Below are 13,254 nucleotides of genomic sequence, written 5' to 3'. Positions count from 1 at the left end.
TCGGCGCGGCGGGGATTGGCCGTGCTCACTGGCGGTCTCTATGTGGTGTCGGAGTGTGTGGCGCTGCTCCCATTGCTACGAGGCCCGTGGCTCACCGACCTTGAACACTAAAGTTGAGCTTTGATTTAACCTACCAGCAAGTCAAGACTGTTCACATTGTGTCGTTTGGAGTTCGTTGTTGGCTGCTGAAATATTACTGCGCGCAACAATGTGGTTTTCACGTTGGAAAATTCTAGCCTCCCTCTGGTGGAGTTATAACCCTCTCTGTTCCAGCTTCAAGTAATTTTCTGAGAACATATCAATCTTCAACACAAGCGGTTAGCTACAAAACCAAATCGATCTGTACATCTCATTTGCGTGAAACAAGTTAGAACATGGCTGCTTCTAATCAGTAGCAGTTCCAGTAAATGTTCTTCTAGTATGTCTATATTTGTTGTGTTTAAATCCAATTAATTTAATTTTGGAAAATGAGGTACAATTTAGTTTGTTTGCTTATATCTTTACAATTGTACGTTCACATATGTGGCGTCCGTTAGTGACTGACGCGTATTCAGCCTTTGTTATATCTATTATTTCTTTAACTACGATTTACAGACACAGATAATAAGTAATGAATGTCATTATTATTTTACAGCTTTTTTTAACAGCTATATTTTTCCGGTTGCTACACGTGTGTTCAAGCAGAGGTTTGCTTACAGCATGCCTTGCGAAAAACTTGAACGTGGTTGTTTCGCAAGATGAGTCTCTTTCCCTATCGTTTGCGACACAGAAAGCGATATATTGCACATAATAGTCAAGAAGACTGCGAACCATGAATTTGTACAACCGCGTAATGATCTCTCTTTTGATCTACCGACTACTGCGTCTCGGTTCGCTCTGATGACAATGCTGTACTAGAAAAAAGAATGAAATAAAGTTGTCACTGGTGGAGCATGGAACTATTTCGTCGGCGATGCCAATGTGGAAACTGCCTACGAAGGAAACTAAAATGCAGACCACTGATGAAATCTTCGGGCACAGAAATTGTTGAATATTCCTGACAAGTCCGAAAATAGAGAAAAAAGTGTAGTGAACGGGTATAACTCACAAGGAAATAATTGAATACATCCGTTATTAATCAATCAAATAGTTGGTTCGAAACGGCAACATTGTTGGTGAGAAGTTAATACGGTTTATCGGAGGTTTCCTATTGTGCCACAGAACCACACAGGCAGTTCAAATGTGTGCCGTGAAATTCTGTTTGCTGGCAAAACCACCGAGCTTGCAAACAAGAGAAACAGCGCCGGATGGGCTCCCAATGGGATGTCAGCATTCCGGCGCTGAGCTAATTTTGCATCACAGTCCATTAACGCCTGCTCCCGTGAGTCTGTGAGTTCGCACGCTCGCCTCCCCACTCTTTGCTCAATCAGACAATAACGAACGTGAATTTAAACGTTGATCATAGACGTAGAGATCAATAACACTATGACGGCTATTATTTCTATGGCAGGAATCGCGTACTTTCTCATTCCAATATTAACTATCAATCCCTCTTGTCAACGAAAGCTATTATCAACATAGTTGTGAGCGAGTCGGGAACTGAATTTGAGGGTAGTAAACCAAAAATAGAAATACCCAGCTTAACACCCTCTTCAAATCATTTACAAAGGAAAACGCAGCAGTGTCACCGTTATTTAACTCTCGCGCAGATGCAAAGCTGAGATACAAAGTATCAGTGGTGTTGATAAGCAGCTGATTTTTCTGAAACTGCACAAAACCCCAGGTATAGCTAATACGTTGAGTATCCATAATGTTACATTGTGACGTACCCCCATATTATTATAATGCATCGACTTTCTTGTGGTATGTTATATTTAATTTTACGTATTAGATGTATTTAGTATTGTATTATGAGTTTGGATTATATCCGTCCGCCGATCGGCCACCGCGGCCGGCGGACGGATATAATCCAAAGTCAAAATACAATACTAAATACATCTAATACGTAAAATTAAATATAACATACCACAAGAAAGTCGATGCATTATAATAATATGGGGGTACGTCACAATGTAACATTATGGATACTCAACGTATTAGCTATACCTGGGGTTTTGTGCAGTTCTAGGCGCTTTAGTCCGGAACCGCGCGACTGCTACAGTCGCAGGTTCGAATCCTGCCTCGGGCATGGATGTGTGTGTTGTCCTTAGGTTAGTTAGGTTTAGGTAGTTCTAAATTCTAGGGGACTGATGACCTAAGATGTTAAGTCCCATAGTGCTCAGAGCCATTTGAACTATTTTATATCCGTCCAGATGAACAGGATTACAAAACTGATATTATCTTACTTCTGTCTATCCGTTGTTATTCGGACAGAGTAGTGTTGACCATTGTGCGATGCAACTACCACTGCCTGGTTCTCCCCATGAATATGTAAAAATTTTGTCACTGGGTTTCTCTGCTTGCCCTATTGTGTTTTATTTTGCTTTAAGGCTGTTCTCGAGGCCTGTTTCCTTTCTTATAAACATTAAATGGGAATTCATATTGTCAAAACTGTTAATCCACTAATGTTTTACAGAATCCATCTAGCCAAATAAATAAAAGATTCTTTTAAGGAGACTACATTACAAATATTATTGCTTTCTTAATTTTTTTATATTTTCCGCTATATATTAGGTTGGTGCATAAGTTCATAGCGTGTTTATTTTGAGTCCTGGAATTTCAGTTACTGTGGTTTTATTTATCGATTGTCGCTTTTTATTTGTAAATCACTGTTGCTATTACAATGTACATACTGTCAGTTTATCATTTTGAGATAGTGAGTGGAGCTGTTTACGCTAGAAAATGAAGTGCAAAGTAGAGAAATCCGAACATTTCGGATATATTCTTCTGTTAGGGATCAAAGAGGAGGAGGCAAGAAACATTTGCGACCTGTATGGGAATAATATCATTGCACAGAGGACAGCAAGAAAGTTGTTATCTCTTTTTTAAGGAGGACTGTTTGACATTAGTGACTCTCGACGCTCAGGAAGAAAAGAAAGAAACAGTTAAGCCCAAACAAAATAGGAACTCCCAGCACAAAGACCTGCGCGCATCCACAAAAGGTAATGTTATGCGACTGGTGGAATAGCGACGGTCTGTTGCGCTACGAATTGCTCCTCGAGCGTAACGAGGGAAAGATGTAGGGAAAGATGTATGGAAGTCCCTATGTGTGTAAGAGGTGAGTTCGACAGTTGAAAGGTCTAACGGCGCGTGGATAGCGTGCCAGTTCGAGAAGAAAGGAATTTGCCTGTGGCCAGCCTTAGAAGAGGAAACGCCTGGAGTGTCTAACAAAGCAAAAGTCCTTATAAACTATTCCAAATGAGCCTAGGGTGTAGTTAGTTTGCATTCGGAGCATCGTGGTATACATTTACACGCTCTGATTCATTACTCCTTCGGTAAGAAGAGAATCACAGTGCGTATAACTCGCAGTGCTGTGACTTCAGTCTCATGTGCGAAATCGATGACACAGCAGCGCCACTTCACTGATATCTGAAGACAGTGTATGGATTTATATCTATATGATTAGCATGAATAATAGAGCTTCGTGACATTTGTTTAGTATATGTGTGCAATTGCTAAACTTACCTCCAACAGGATGGAGCAACTGCTCATACAGCCGGCCAAACATTGGAGCACATCTACACAATTCTCGCACCTCACAGAGTTGTACCAGAGAGAAGACAGGTGGAGGACGTATCTGGCCGCCCAGGTCTCCTGATCTGTCAGTGTGTGATTACCAAGTGTGCTGGGCCCTCAAGTCTAACTAAAAACTAATCTGAACTCCTCCCAAACAAGCCATGAAGGCCCAACAGTACCGACCGGCCGCCGTGTCATCTTCAGCTCACAGCCGTCGCTGGATGCGGACATGGAGGGACATGTGGTCAGCACAGTGCTCTCCCGGCCGTATGTCAGTTTCCGAGACCGGAGCCGCTACTTTCAAACAAGTAGCTCCTCAGTTAGCCTCGCAAGGGCTGAGTGCATACCGCTTGCTAACAGCGCTCGTAAGACTGGATGGTCACCCATCCAAGTGCTAGCCCAACTCGACAGCGCTTAACTTCGGTGACCTGACGGGAACCGGTGTTACCACTGCGGCAAGTCTAAGCTATACCGCAATAACCCTTATAGTCTTCAAGAATAGCAGCAGGACATTTCGGATGAGATTGCAGCAATTCCAGCAGTCCTGCTTCGATCCGCCTTCAGTAGCTCGTTGACCAGGGCCCAGAAGTGCCGAGATGTGCAGTCAGGTTAGCACTGTTTTTCCTTTCCTCTGCTGTGTTTCTTTACACCCTGGAACTCTGTTTGCCCCACCCTGTACTAATTGCTTGTGAGAGCAAATGATTAACCTGAGCGACTGGTGGTATGTGGAGCAGGTCTCGCGCCACGGGTTATTCCTGCCGCCCACCGCCGGCCACAGTTTGCACAGCGCAGTGCGGCGCTTGTTGGCGCGCTAATGGCCGGTGCTGCGGCGGAAGGCGCGACGCCCGCCGTAATCCACTCCAGGCCGCCAACTTGCCCGTTTGCTCTCAAAACTAACTCGATAACTCCGCCAATTGCACGGCCCAAGATTCAGGCCGTCTCGCCACGCCGTTCCACGTTTAGCCAGCGCTCGTTGCGGCCGGGATAATGGTATGCCGCCAGGCGCTGCTCCCTATGGGGGGATCTGCCCGCGTTCCACCTGGTGCCGTCAGGAAAGCCGGCGAGATAAAACCTCGTGATGTTCCAGATTCTTCTTAAGTCCCTGTAACGATGTGTGAGCCGCCACGCGATAGGAGAAGCTGCCACTCTACACTTACAACGTGAAGTCGAAATGTAAGAGGTGCATTCAACAGTTAAGTAGACAAATTGATATAGAAATGAAATACTTTGTACCAGGAGTTTCGTACTTTTATCACTTTGGGTTGGCATCACTGGGATGAGCTCAGAACAGCTGACGGATGGAAATTGTTTTGTTACGAAACTCAACATTGACTTTAACGAAGGCGTCTCTGATTCCAAATCCCGCATTAGGTCCACAACGTTCAGTGGTCCGTTTCCTTCTTTCTGAATGTTAAACACTAGCTAAAATATTTTCTCGAATGCCTTCAGAGTATAGTGAAAGTTGCATGAACCGCAGAAGCTTTTATAAGTGGATATAACAGTTCAGAAGGTCAGTGAATGACGACCAACGTCGCCGTCGACCAGTTGAAGTGTCATCTCATTCTCGTCTGCTGCTATTATCTGGAAGGTGAGGTTACAGTAGAACTGTGCCTACTACTCAGACAGACTGGCGAACAAAGTAATCCAGCGACGAGAGACAAAAGTCACGGATCTCAAAGAAAAGGCATATTGCTACACGAAAATGGTCGTCCTCACAACGACCGAATGACCCTTCCACCATTGACAAACTGTGTTGGGAGATACTACATCATGCTACCTACAGTCCCGATCTGGCTCCCTCGCAGTTTCATTTGTTTGGTCCACTTGCGGAGACATTACGAGGAGAGAAGTTCAGCAACAACGACTAGGTCGAAGAATTTGTGGGAAAGTGGTTCAAACCACAAGACAAAGACTTGTTTGAACTAGATATAAGAAAAGTAGTTCATATTTGGGACATGTGTAGCAATATTGGTGGGGATTAGGTTGAGAAGCAGCGAAAGTCCCATTTTGTAGTAATCCACAGTTTCATTTCTGCACAAATTTGTTTCTGTAGTTATCCAATGTCCCTCATATCTGCAGAACATTTTTCTAACTTAAAACAGTACAAAATTAACACATTTAATTTTTCAGTCTGCTTTTCAGTACTCTTGGCGCACCATCGCATGCGTTTTCCAGTCCCTAATGAAAATAGTAATTCGGTCAAAATGTATGCCACTAACGCACTGCTATCATCACCTCGCCGTCGGAGGTGAATCGACAGTCGCCTAACCTATTAAATGTGCTAGAATTTTGATAGGACAAGATTAGGATTTTATGAAGATTGCTCCAACACTTTGAACTGTGATGAGCTTGAAACATGTCGGTTGCGATGTGTCGACATGTGTTTTTATGGAAAACAATAAAAGAGAACGTCGTTTCACAATAGTCCCTCGAAATGTGGGCCTCCACTCACAGCAAAATATATCACTGTAATAATGATTATTTACCTGCAAGGTCACTGCCAAATTTTTAATGTAGATTACCTGGGAACGTAAATTCGAATATATCCTGGTCTGAACGTTACACACTCTTATACACCAGATTTTGGCTCGTTAATCAAGTTTAACAATGCAATTTGACAGCAAAGAGGTTACACAAAATTACCTAGGAAATGAAAAGGTACTATATTATCTCAGCGATCTATAATGTGTATAGCACAGCCAAATTTGAATTTAAGTGAATATGAAAAGTCGTGTAAGAAATCTCACAAAGCTTAAAAGTCTTTAAGCAATGTGATCTGTAGCCACTTGCAAATTTGGTCCCATATATTTTAGTGACACGTAAACACACTTTCTGTAGACGAAACCGCTGCGTCTGTATCACCAGTGTTATCAGCACTAAAACCTATCTTATCTGCTGAAAATTTGTAACTAAATGGAAACACTGTGCTCCTACTGTTACCTGCTTATGTCGACGTGAATTGCAATGAGAAAATCGGAAAGTTCTACCACTTTAGTGGCCAGGTATAACGATTTTGATCAACTTATCGTGTACCAACTGTTGAGTACCGATTTGTGTAATTTGTTTCAACAGGAAAATCTATGGTTCAAAATGGTTCAAATGGCTCTGACAAGGGAACCTCCCCATCGCACCCCCCTCAGATTTAGTTATGACTTGGCACAGTGGATAGGCCTTGAAAAACTGAACACAGATCAATCGAGAAAACAGGAAGAAGTTGTGTGGAACTACGAAAAAATAAGGAAAATATACGAACTGAGTAGCCCATGCGCAAGATATGCAATGTCAAGGAAAATGTGAGTTGAGGAGCGCTGTGGTCCCGTGGTTAGCGTGAGCAGCTACGGAACGAGACGTTCTTGGTTCAAGCCTTCCCTCGAGCGAAAATTTTAATTTTTTATTTTAGTTTCACATGACAAACTCTTATGTTTTCATCACTTTTTTTGGGAGTGATTATCACATCCACAAGAAAACCTAAATCGGGTAAGGTAGAAGAATCTTTTTACCCATTCGCGAAGTGTATAAGTTAGGTGGGTCGACAACATATTCCTGTCATGTGACGCACATGCCGTCACCAGTGTCGTATAGAATATATCAGACGTTTTCCTGTGGAGGAATCGGTTGACCTATGACCTTGCGATCGAATGTTTTCGGTTCCCATTGGAGAGGCACGTCCCTTCGTCTACTAATCGCACGGTTTTGCGGTGCGGTCGCAAAACACAGACACTAAACTCATTACAGTGAACAGAGACGTCAATGAACGAACGGACAGATCATAACTTTGCAAAAATAAAGAAAGTAAACTTTTCACTCGAGGGAAGACTTGAACCAAGGACCTTTCGTTCCACAGCTGCTCACGCTACCCACGGGACCACGGCTCTACTGAGTTCACACTATCCTTGATGTTGCTTATCTTGCGCATGGGCTATTCAGTTTGTATATTTTGCTTATTTTTTCATAGTTCCACACAACTTCTTCCTGTTTTCTCGATTGGTCTATATTCAGTTTTTCAAGGCCTATCCACTGTGCCAACTTATAACTAAATCTGAGGGGGGTGCGATGGGGAGGTTCCCCTGTGAGCACTATGGGACTTAACGTTTGAGGTCATCAGTCCCCTAGAACGTAGAACTACATAAACCTAACTAACCTAAGGACATCACACACATCCATGCCCGAGGCAGGATTCGAACCTGCGACAGTAGCAGTCGCGTGGTTCCAGACTGAAGCGCCTAGAACCGCTCGCTCACCGCAGCCGGCAAAATCGATGGTACGGTGAATGATTGTAAGTGATATTTGAATGTAAATTAATGTAAATGATTGCAGAAAAATGATAAAGTCACCACGATAAAAATATAAGTTGCATGTAGAGAATATGCGGCACATAAGTAGCCAAAGTTTGAGAAAACGTAACGAATTTAGGATCCAATACAAAAGACAAAACAAGAAATGGCATCACTAATAGAAATCACGATTAAATGACTATATCGCCATTCGGATGACAGGGCAGTAGGGAGACTCTGCACCAACCCTTAAAACATAATTGCCACGATTTGATTTAGTTTGATCAACGCAGGGAGACAAAAACAATAGTATAACAGTGGTCTTAGCCCTCTGTTTCCCGCGCTAGAACTGAGCTTATTGTGTGGTATGGAGCGTATTCTTTCCGAAACACTTCCATTGTTTGGATCGTTGAGTTACTAAACAAACAATGGATTATTTAATGTTATTCATTACGTATTATGTAGGGCGACCTGAAGTTCATTAATATAAATAGATGCGACATGCCCCATATGAATCAGGCATACAACATTACTGATTTGCAAGGGTATGACACTGTTTTCTCGTTAAGAGCTATAAATCAACAACCAAACTATTTGTTGTTTTCTCTCTACTAAAAATCAGCCTAGTTACGACTACCTATAAACTGCCGGAAGACTTGTTTATAATATATAGTGATTACACATATCAAAAAGTCTTGCATCACTCCGGTTCCCAGAGCTCCTGAAGACAGACGATGACTTTGGATATTGTATCACAGACGCAGTCCCTTTGACTGTTCAGAGATGTCACTAAACCCGCCCAAAGCTGTAAACAACCATGCAAAAAAAAATGGCTCTGAGCACTATGGGACTTAACATCTGTGGTCATCAGTCCCCTAGAACTTAGAACTACTTAAACCTAACTAACCTAAGGACATCACACACATCCATGCCCGAGGCAGGATTTGAACGTGCGACCGTAGCGGTCACGCGGTTCCAGACTGAAGCGCCTAGAACCGCACGGCCACACAGGCCGGCGTAGGAGGTACGCGGCTCGTGTTATCTGTAGTTCAACCATGCCTAGACGGTCAATTACGCGGTTCGATCGCGTCCACATTGTTGCTTTGTGCCAGGAAGGGCTCTCAACAAGGGAAGTATCCAGGCGTCTCGGTGTGAACCAAATCGATGTTTTCCGGATACGGAGGATATACAGAAACTGTGGATGACAAGCCTCGTTCAGGCCGCCTAAGGGCTACTATTGAAGTGGATGACTGTTACCTACGGATTAAGGCTCGGAGGACCCCTGACAGCAACGCCACCATGTTGAATAAAGCTTTTGGTGCAGCCGCAAGACTTTGTGTCGTAACACGAACTGTGCGCAATAGGCTGCATTATGGGCAACCTCACTCCCGACGTCCACGGCGAGGTCCATGCCGAATGGACCACTCAGGATTGGCATCACGTTCTCTTCACCGAGGAGTGTCGCATATGCCTTCAACCAGACAATCGTCGGAGACGTGTTTGGAGACAACCCGGTCAGGCTGAACGCCTTAGACACACTGTCCAGAGATTGCAGCAAGGTGGAGGTTCCCTGCTGTTTTGGGGTGGCATTATGTGGGGCCGACGTACAGAGTGGCCACCATGTTCTCCAGACATGAACCCTATCGAACCTGCCTAGGATAGATTGAAGAGGGCTGTTTATGGAAGACGTGACCCACCAACCACTCTGGGTGATCTACGCCGAATCTCCGTTGAGGAGTGGGACAATCTGGACCAACAGTGCCTTGATGAACTTGTGTATAGTATACCACGACGAATACAGGCATGCATCAATGCAAGAGGACGTGTACCGGCGTGTACAGAAATCTGGACCACCACCTCTGAAGGTCTCGCTGTATGGTAGTATAATATGGAATGTGTGTTTTTCATGAGCAATACAAAGGGCGGAAATGATGTCTATGTTGATCTGTATTCCAGTTTCCTGTACAGGTGTGGAACTCTCGGTACCGAGGTGTTGCAACACTTTTGTTGAAGTTTGTATATAAATCGTCTCCGTGAACCAGTCTGTCTATCAGTGAAAGCAACATCGGAATCCTCACATTAGTTCCTGAGACTAGCCATCACATATATAAAGATTACTGCGGATGGGTTCTTTAGTCAATACTATTTTTAGAGTGTAGTAAAGCAGTAATGCGATCTTCCGTTGTGGCTTCTGTTAACCGATTTTCCCACCATAGACTGCCTTCTGTCCTGCTAACCAGTTTGTCGCTCCTATCATTGCCACGAGTGGTTACTCCAACCTCATTTATTACAGTGGATTACTTACTACAACGGCGTGCTGAAAAGTAATACCTTCTTAAGTCTTATTCTTCCTCAATATCGGTTGATGTTCGACATGTTACGCATATCATGACGTTGCCTTTCCTGCTTCACTGTAACAAGGTGCAACCCTGTGCCACTAGAGAGCTCCGAAAAGTAGTGGGTAACGCATCGTGTATAATGTAACTATGTCGGCACGTGAGAAATATTCAGAAACTGCAAGCACGAATTTGAAGAGTTCGTCCCCACACAGAGCTCCCTCTCTTTCAGCGTGACAGTTCCAGAACACACACGTTCATCGCGACATCTGCAACGATTCACTCTCATTAGTCATCCTGCAGTCTTGACTTGGGCCCATCCGATTTCCATCTGTTCCCAAAACGCGGAGAACAGCTTTGAGGACTTCGCTTTGATACTGATGAAACCTTGAAAGCAGAGGTGAGATTGCGGCTATCTCAACAAATATTTTACTGTGATCGTCATCAAACTGATCTCTCGTTGAGAAGAACGTGATCATCGCCAGCGTAACAGTTGAGAAATAAATATGTGGACATGAGCAACAAAAATGAAGAACTTTTTATTTAAAAAGCTTTAAAAGTCTTCACGTAAGAAATTCGGAAGCATTATTGTTCAGCACGCCATCGTACACTGATCAGCGAGATCATTATGACAACCTACCTAATAGTCGGTGTGTCTTCTTTTGGTTCGGATAACAGCGACGGCGCTTGGTGCCATGGAAGCAGTGTGGTCCTAGTAGGTCACTGGAGGGAGTTAGCGCCACTTCTGTACACACATAAGACACCTAATTCCCGTAATTTACGTGAAAGGTGGCAATGACCTCTCATTCCCAGATGTGTTCGATCTGGTTCAGATCTGGCGAGTTGGAACGTCACCACATCAACTGAAACTCGCCACAGTGTTCCTCGAGCCACTTCATCACATTCCCGGCCTTGATGAAAAATGCCACTGCTGGAGGGAAATATCACCGCCATGAAGGGATATACGTGAACTGTAACCAGTGTACGACACTCTTTGGGCGACATAGTGCCGTCCTCGAGCTCCACTAGATTAACAGATGCTCGCGCGAATGTTCCCAGAGCTTTATGCTGCCGCCTGCAGTATAGGAATCAAGGAGCTGTTCCCCTGGAACACGACGAATTCGCCCCTACAAGCCTGCCAGTTCGCCAACGTCCAGTGCCGATGGTCACGTGCCTACCTCAATCCTAGTTGCCTACGGCGTCGTGTTAACTTTGGAATATGCATGGGTCGTCGGCTTCGGAGGCCCACCAGTATTCGGTGCACTGTGTGTTCAGACGCAGTGGTACTCCTCCAAGCGTTAAAGTCTGATGATGTTAGTTCCGCGAAAGTTGGCCGCCTGACCTGTTTTACCAATCTGCCCAACCTACCACCTCAGACACCTCGAATCAGGGGTTGCCGCCAAACTTCACGACGTCTGGACTTGGTTTCACCTTGGTTTCGCCACGTGTTGAAGACACTCACAACAGCACTCCTCGTACACCCGAAAAGTCGTGCAGTTTCCGAAATACTCTTACCGAGCCTCCAGGCCATCACAATCTGCTCTTTGTCAGACTCAGCCTGATCACGTGTCTATATACCACAGCACGCTCACCGATAATACTTCCAGTCATTCGCCGTCAGGTGACTCTGCTTTGACCTGGAACGGTTTCTATCGACTGCAGGTCGGCGGTCGTAATGTTCTGGCTGATCAGTGTTTATTCACAAGTATTCAGTTAACTCATAAAACGTATACTGTCGTCTGTTAACAACTACTTGAAGATAAGGCTATTATCCAACTGAATTTCAAGATATTGGGCGTCCATAATCTGTCTTCGTTCAATAACAGCAGCAGAGTTTTTAAATTTTCTCCGTATCTGTATTAAATGTTTTTCCTCATAGGAGTTCCTCGGTCTACGCCTTTGTTGGTGTAAATGAGCAGGGACTGGGGGATAACAAATGTTGCAGTATATTGTGAGGTAGGCTGCTGTGCACTTGGCTACCAGCCCTCGTATTGACACACTCCGATACAGGAGGGGGAACCGGGCCGGCTGCGAGCGAGTCGTGGCCCTGGGTGATACGCGAGCGTCGCAGGTGCAGCTCCGCTATTGGATCATCTCGCATGCACACTCGCTGCCGGCTCGGGGAATTGTTTCTCTTCTCGCGGAGGGAGTGCCGGCAGAGCCGAGGAATAAGACGGCAGCGAGCAGTGGGCGACGCTCGGCCGAGTTGAAACGCCTCCGCACAGCCTGTTCTGTGCACATTTGGCCACGCAGCTTTCTCGATATGCGTTCGTGAACAAGGGGAGTAAAGGTCTGTACTACAGGATTTCACTGTCTTCTAGAGTATTCGCACTGTCGGTCATTATACGTGGTCCCTTGGAGGGACAGCAGATAACTACTATACACTGAAGCACCAGAGAAACTGTTACAGGCATGCGCACTCAAATACATGGATATGTATCCAGAATGAGATTTTCACTTTGCAGCGGAGTGTGCGCTGATATGAAACTTCCTGGAAGATTAAAACTGTGCGCCCGACCGAGACTCGAACTCGGGACCTTTGCCTTTCGCGGGCAAGTGCTCTACCAACTGAGCTACCGAAGCACGACTCACGCCCGGTACTCACAGCTTTACTTCTGCCAGTATCTCGTCTCCTACCTTCCAAACTTAACATAAGCTCTCCTGCGAACCATGCAGAACTAGCACTCCTGAAAGAAAGGATACAGCGGAGACATGGCTTAGCCACAGCCTGGGGGATGTTTCCAGAATGATATTTTCACTCTGCAGCGGAGTGTGCGCTGATATTAAACTTCCTGGCAGATTAAAACTGTGCGCCCGACCGAGACTCGAACTCGGGACCTTTGCCTTTCGCGGGCAAGTGCTCTACCAACTGAGCTACCAAAGCACGACTCACGCCCGGTACTCACAGCTTTACGTCTGCCAGTTATCAAGATTCAAGTGAGTTTGAACTTGGTGTTGCAGTCGGTGCACGAGCAGTATAACACAACATC

At 44.9% G+C, this 13,254-nt stretch overlaps 1 non-coding gene across 1 annotated transcript; it reads right to left on the bottom strand.

The window, feature by feature from the left end:
* Positions 1-12,772: 12,772 nt before the first annotated feature.
* Positions 12,773-12,847, bottom strand: Trnas-cga (transfer RNA serine (anticodon CGA)). Its single transcript has one exon. It is a non-coding gene; the product is annotated as a tRNA-Ser (tRNA).
* Between the last annotated feature and the right edge of the window lie 407 nt (positions 12,848-13,254).

Source organism: Schistocerca serialis, chromosome 1 (assembly GCF_023864345.2).
Source record: "Schistocerca serialis cubense isolate TAMUIC-IGC-003099 chromosome 1, iqSchSeri2.2, whole genome shotgun sequence".
NCBI classification, from domain to species: Eukaryota; Metazoa; Arthropoda; class Insecta; order Orthoptera; family Acrididae; genus Schistocerca; species Schistocerca serialis.
This window is presented reverse-complemented; position numbering and strand designations above follow the sequence as displayed.